The following is a 6,836-nucleotide window of genomic DNA, read 5'->3' on the forward strand; positions in this document are numbered from 1 at the left end:
TTAACATCTGAGGTCATCAGTTTCCTAGAACTTAGAACGACTTAAACCTAACTAACCTAAGGACATCACACACATCCATGCTCGAGGCAGGATTTGAAGCTGCGACCGTAGCGGTCGCGTGGCTCCCGACTGAAGCGCCTAGAACCGCTGGGCCACATCGGCCGGTCTATCATGTATTCTAGAAGAGCTGCACGGTCGTCAGTGGCGCCTGTTCTTTCGAGAACAGTTACTATCTATGGTTAAACGTTACCCAGCCATTGACCTTCGTCTGTGCGAATGCGCATAGGTTGCTCGAACTCTTACGGGAATCGTCACCTTAGTGTGAGCCAGTAATGAGTGGATGGACAAGTACCTATTAAGTACATTACGTATGCGGATTGTGGACGGTTGGGGATGTGAGTCTCACGGGAAACGTGCGAGGGATAAATTCCTGCTGTTCATTTGTGTCCTCGATGGCTCAGATGGATTGAGCGTCTGCAATGTAAGCAGGAGATCCTGGGTTCGAGTCCCAGTAGGGGCACACATTTTCAGCTGTCCCCATCGAAGTATATCAACAACACCTGTCGGCAGTTGAGGGTTTCAATTAATTATCAGTTGTGAAGGTGATTCGATGAACCCTTTGCCAGGCACTTAAATGTGTTTTGCAGGGTATCCATATAGATGTAGATGAAAACTCGTCCCGTGTCGCACGTGCTCAAAATGATTCATACTGCAGAATGCATGCAAACATACTCACCGAAAATACGGACGAATATCAAGTGCAGGCTGCCAAGTGCTGCATATCCAGCTTAGACAGATCGGCTTTTCCTGCCAAGAAGAACAGGAAGTTGCTGTCTAGGAACAATCAGAGCTCGAGGAAGGGTTGATAAATACTCCTTGAATTGCAGACTAAAAGTAAATAACGAAAATACATTTTTGGTAAAAATTGGTCAAAACATAATCGTTTGCCCTCCGCATTGGATTAGCTGTTTTGAATATTGAAAATCTGACTTCAGATTCGTTTTCACTGACATTGAAAATATATATGTATCACTCAGTTCATGCAAGTCGAAGTAATAATGTAACTAAATGTTTTCCCTAAACTTTGAACACTTTTTTTTCGAGTAACGATTTTCTCAGAACGGCATGCAGCATAAATTAAAAGTGGTTCGATCTCTTAACTTCTACCTCTGACCCCTAAAAGTACACTTTCCTTAGGAGCTTATAGCTATAATATGACATTTGTTAATATTAACTAATTTTTGTGTAGGCATAAGGAGTGAAACAAACCCACAAAAATTGAACTCAAAGTTCGAATTAGCACTGTATTGTTAATTGTAAGGTTGTTTCATTGCGGTTAGGTATGCGCTCCCATAAATTTTATGTATTATCGACTGATGTAATCCATTTTCAATTTCAGAGAAATAATGTAGTATCAACTGATGTTACCCATTTTTGAATTCAGGTAACATCTGAGGTGCAACACTGCACGCACTCTGCGTACTCCAGTCTCACAGGCCCTTGATCAAATCATAATTACCGGCGCCATTTTTTTATTGAAAATCTAAAATTAAGCTCATAGTATTATCACTCGTAATTCATAAACAGATCCTTCGAATGTATTTTCATTGTCTCAAAAAAATTTCAAATGTACCCTTTTTTGCTCATTTGTAAGAGAACCTGGCCGTAACGCCGGAATATAGTCACGAGATTTTTTTTCAGAGACGCTGTACGTTCGCGAGAAGAATTTCGTTCTGCGCGTGTCGAAGGACATTCCTCAGATATTACTGTGTGTGTGATACTCAGTCGTACCATTCGAGTGTACATCTTTGCATAGTTTTCCTTTCACGATGTAAACAGTGCTCGGCTCAGTTGCTAACTGGCCAGAGAGTGGTTCCGAAGGTGGATGTGCGGTGCGTTCGGTCTGCTAGGACAACAGCAGACTGGCGTGGTGCGATGGCAGAAGCTGACACTGAGGGAGCTAGCTGCTGGGACGCCAGCGAACAATTTATGCCAAGTAAGACGAAGAGGACTATTCTAAAATTATGAGCCGTCTCAAAAGTGTTTATCATTAGTAAATCTTGAAGTTAAGACTGACAATAAGTCTACAATAACTGACAGTTTTGTCTAGAGAGAGAGATACAGGAAATCCCCCCACCCCCCTCAATGAAATTTTGGTTGTGATGACAGGCCGATTGGTAGTGTAGCCCGAGATCTAAGTTAGGTTGGAAGTGGGTAATTTGATTGAGAGTTGTTTACGCCAACGATTATGAATGCCGACTAAACGTTGTGCGAGCAGATTGCCCTGTAGCGTAGCCTAATGTTTCCGTCCGCGCCACATTCAACATTCTTTCTCTAGCTGTGTACAAAAGTCTCACAACAGCCACGATAACTACGTTTCTGGTGGGGGGATGGTAGAGTCCACTATGTAACTTTCACTGCAAATTTTAGTAACCGCCGAAACTAACCGAAATAGAAGCGTAATTTTAACTATATTTCCTTTTATGGGAAAGAATGGTTCCCCTCTTTCGGCAGCAACTGTAATATGTAGGCGACTTATTAGTTTTTTTTAACTCTGAATCATGATCTCAATAGACGCAGTGCTTTTTTTACGTTACTTGATTTGTGGTCTATAGTAAACAATGCAACGAATTGGTAAATTCTTTGAAGTTTCACGTGTGTTACATAGACGACGTCTGCAATGTTCGTAAGGCCAAGTTTGCATATATTCGGTGTCTGTTTTTTTGGCCATGTACTGTATAATTAAGGGGAGGAGGATTATGTTCAAGGAGCAGTGCAGTAGCAGTCTATGGAGAAATTGAGAATTTGGATCTTGCGAACGGCATGCTCGGGCTGTTCGTGCTATTCTGTTGACCACTGTGTAATTCGGACACAGTGATCATTGCCTCTCCCTAGTAACCAGGGGACTCGGGTGCTAATCCTGGTCTGGCACAAATTTTCAACAGTGCCCATTGACTAAAGTCTGTGCCCATTGTCAGCTAATATCATTGTTTCGGTGTTAAATTGTATTTTGTTCACGATACATCGTTTAGCTTTTTCATGGATAACAGCTTTGAAGCGTACAGGTTATATTGATATTCGCTCGTCGTTACTCCAAGGCAACTATAGCGATTTATAAATACAGTTGTAGTTTGTATTAAGCCTACATACGTAATTGTGTCCTGTGTTTCTTTACCAAGAACTACTTCGTAAGTAATTTCCCTGTAGTGGTATTTTGTTTTAGTATTTTGTTTAAATATTTATAGACTGCAGGCTTGGATGAAATATGAAACACATGTCCGAAGTTCCTGTTGATACTGAGGATACTGTTTCATCCGTACTAGGGGCCAAAAAATTTCAACTAATACAGAAGGACACAATTTGTCTCGAGATTTAGCAATTTTTCGTAATAGAGGCCTTGCTTCGATATATTTTTCTCTAATTCTTGTTTCGATTTAATCTTAAAACACACTAACTCTTCCACCAGTTATTCGATATGTGGTTTCATTCCTTTCGTAGCCTAGAGTTCTTAAACGGTGGATAATATTAATAATTTCCTTTCTCAATTTTATTTTCTGTAAAATCTCCTGCTTATGGTTATTACTAACATGTTTCATGTTCTCACTTTTATTATTTTTATTTTTCTAGTTTTGTGACTGGTAGCCCAATTTTCTTTGAATCTGGTTTCTAATTCTGAAATAGTAACAGATGAAGGTCAAGAGAAGATTGCGATCCATTTGAGGAGAGTGGCTTGGAGATTTTTTATAATAGACGTACACAGGTCATGGGGATCCTTACCTATATAAATTTACTTCGAGTGTGATGTAGCCCATTCTCTTGTCATGATCTCGGCTGTATCGTAGCGCATTGTCTCGGTTAGGTTGGAGATTTTTCTTGAGAGTTGCCGAAGTCAACGAAAGTGATTACAAAGTAAAGACTGTGCTAACAGAACGATCTGTAGCGTAGTCCAACACGTTCTTTCTGTCCTTTTAAAGCCTCTTTGAATTAAAAATAACTAAAGCTGCAAGATACAATCACAAAAACTGTGTTACGTAATAGAGTAATCCCAGACTATTGTGGTGTAAGTTGTGTGCATACACCATTTTTTTTCAATGAGTATACATTATTTTACTCATTTGCTGGGTTTCAGTTTTCCGCGTTTTCCGTCGAAAAACCTTTTCCTGTGAAGGGCCCATTAGCTTGTCGGTTATATTCGTGACTTTCTCGACGGTCAGTAATTTCGTGACAGTTCATCCACCGGCGTCATTGTTAACATCGAATGTAGATTTAAGTATTAGGAAGGCTAATATGAAGCTAATGCATGAGTGGGTCTAATAATTAATAAAAATAAGAATGCGGGTAAGCTACTACAAACATCATAGTGAACGCATTGTTGTGGCCAAGATAGCCACGAATCCCATGCCTACCAAAGTCGTAAAAGAAGTCCGCAGACGATGAAGAAATTGATGGAATGTGTGATGAGATAAAAGAAATCATTCAGATAGTGATGGGAGATGAAAATTTAATATTAATGGGTGACTGGAATTCGACAGTAGGAAATCGAAGAAAAGGAAACGTAGTAGGTGAATATGGAATGGGGGTAAAAAATGAAAGAGGAAGCCGCCTGGTAGGTTTTTGCACAGGGCATAACTTAATCATAGCTAACACTTGGTTCAAGAATCATGGAAGAAGGTTGTATACGTGGAAGACACCTGGAGATACTGCAATATTTCAGATAGATTATATAATGGTAAGACAGATTTTTAGGAACCAGATTTTAAATTGTAAGACATTTCCATGGCCAATGTGGACTCTGAACCCAATATATTGATTATGAACTGTAGATTAAAACTGGAAAAAGGTGGGAATTTAAGGAGATGGGACCTGAAAGAACTGACAGAATCAGAAGTTGTAGAGTGTTTCAGGAAGAGCATTAGGGAACGATCTACAGGAATGGAGGGAAAGTAATACAGTGTGATGGAGGATCTGAGTGGTGTACTGTCAAGGGGGAGGGGGTTCCTCAGGGATCAGTGTTGGGGCCGCTCCAGTTCCTTATTTATATAAATGATATGCCCTCAAGTATTACGGGTAACTCTAAAATATTTCTGTTTGCTGATGACACTAGCTTGGTCGTAAAGGATGTTGTGTGCAACATTGACTCTGTTTCAAGTAGTGCAGTACATGACCTCAGTTCATGGCTTGTAGAAAATAAACTAACGTTAAATCACAGTAAGATTCAGTTTTTACAGTTTCTAACACACAATTCAACAAAACCTGGCGTTTTAATCTCACAGCATGGGCATATGATTAGTGAAACTGAACGGTTCAAATTCCTAGGTGTTCAAATAAATAGTAAAGCTTTGTGGAAAGCCCACGTTCAGGATCTTGTTCAAAGACTTAATACTGCCATTTTCACTATTCGAATGGTACCGAAAGTGAGTGATACTTCGACAAGTAAATTAGTCTACTTTGCTTATTTCCATTCACTTATGTCGTATGGTATTATGTTTTTGGGTAACTCTTCCCATTCTAGAAGGATATTTTTGGCTCAGAAACGGGAGGTTCGGGCAAAAAGTGGTGAGAGTTCACGATCCTCTTGTCGACCTCTGTTCAGGGAGTCTGGGTATTTTGACATTGGCCTCTCAATATGTATATTCCTTATTGTCGTTTCTTGTTACCAATATTAGTTTATTTCCAACAATAAGCAGCTTTCACTCGGTTAATACTCGGCAGAAATCAAACCTCCATTTGGATCGGACTTCCTTAACTCATGTGCAAAAATGTGTGCAGTATACTGCTGCATCAATTTTCAATAAGCTGCCACTCGAATTCAAAAATCTTAGCAGTAATCCACGCGCTTTCAAATCGAAACTGGAGTGTTTCCTCATGGGTCACTCCTTCTATTCTGTCGAGGAGTTAATTGAAAAATTAAGCTGATTCTCATTGTACTGCTGATAGCGTTTGCTTAAACTTATCCACTGATTTTCTCTCAGGTTCATGAATATGTATTTTTATCTGTTATTACTTTTATGTTGTAAGTTCATGTGTCGCCCTAACCGCCGTCTGCTTCACGTCTGCTGTGCAGCGAGCTACCTTAATTTAAGTATTAACTGTATTTTTCTTACTTGTCACTTCTTCTTCCGTGTGTTTTTGCTTTTAGGAAGCTTTAATTGTCGAGTGCTAGTAATAGAGTTACATAGATTTCGTGTTTGTTTTGGATACAGTCAGAGAGAGTCCCTGTAGTCAGCCATAGTGCCAGTAGTGCTTGTGTTTGTTTTGAATACAGTCCAGAGACAGGTAGTGCTATTTTCATTGTTTTCTACAAGAAGTGGTTAGCAATCACAGTTTAGTCAGTAATCAGCCGCCTTTAGTGAATTAGCAGTCTAGTTAAATGTTGATTAAGTCTCTCCAGTAAATTGATTCCTTAGGATGGATAGGATGTGTGACTGCTGTGTACGGACGCAGGAGGAGCTGGCCACTCTTCGCGAACAGCTGAGCGTGTTGATGGCCGCGGTCAGCCGTCTTCAGGCTGCTGCCTCGGAGTGTAGCGGCAGTGGGGAGCCTGTTGCGTCGCATGGTGCATCCCAGGTGTTAGGTGCTTCACCCACTGTCCCTGCTGTCGAGACACCTTCGCGGGTACCAGACGCGGTTGGGCCACCCTCTCCCCAAGGGGAGTGGCGGGTTCAGCGGCGTGGAGGCTGGCCGTGTGGCATCGCCCGCTCTGCCTGTGAATGGACATGTGGCTGCTCCTTCAGCAAGGTCCGAGCAGGCACACGGGGGGAGGGGTTTATTAGTTACTGGGAGCTCCAACGTTAGGCGGGTGATGGAGCCCCTTAGGGATATAGCGGAAAGGTTGG

The sequence above is a fragment of the Schistocerca gregaria genome, unplaced genomic scaffold (genome assembly GCF_023897955.1).
Source record: "Schistocerca gregaria isolate iqSchGreg1 unplaced genomic scaffold, iqSchGreg1.2 ptg000405l, whole genome shotgun sequence".
Lineage (NCBI taxonomy): Eukaryota > Metazoa > Arthropoda > Insecta > Orthoptera > Acrididae > Schistocerca > Schistocerca gregaria.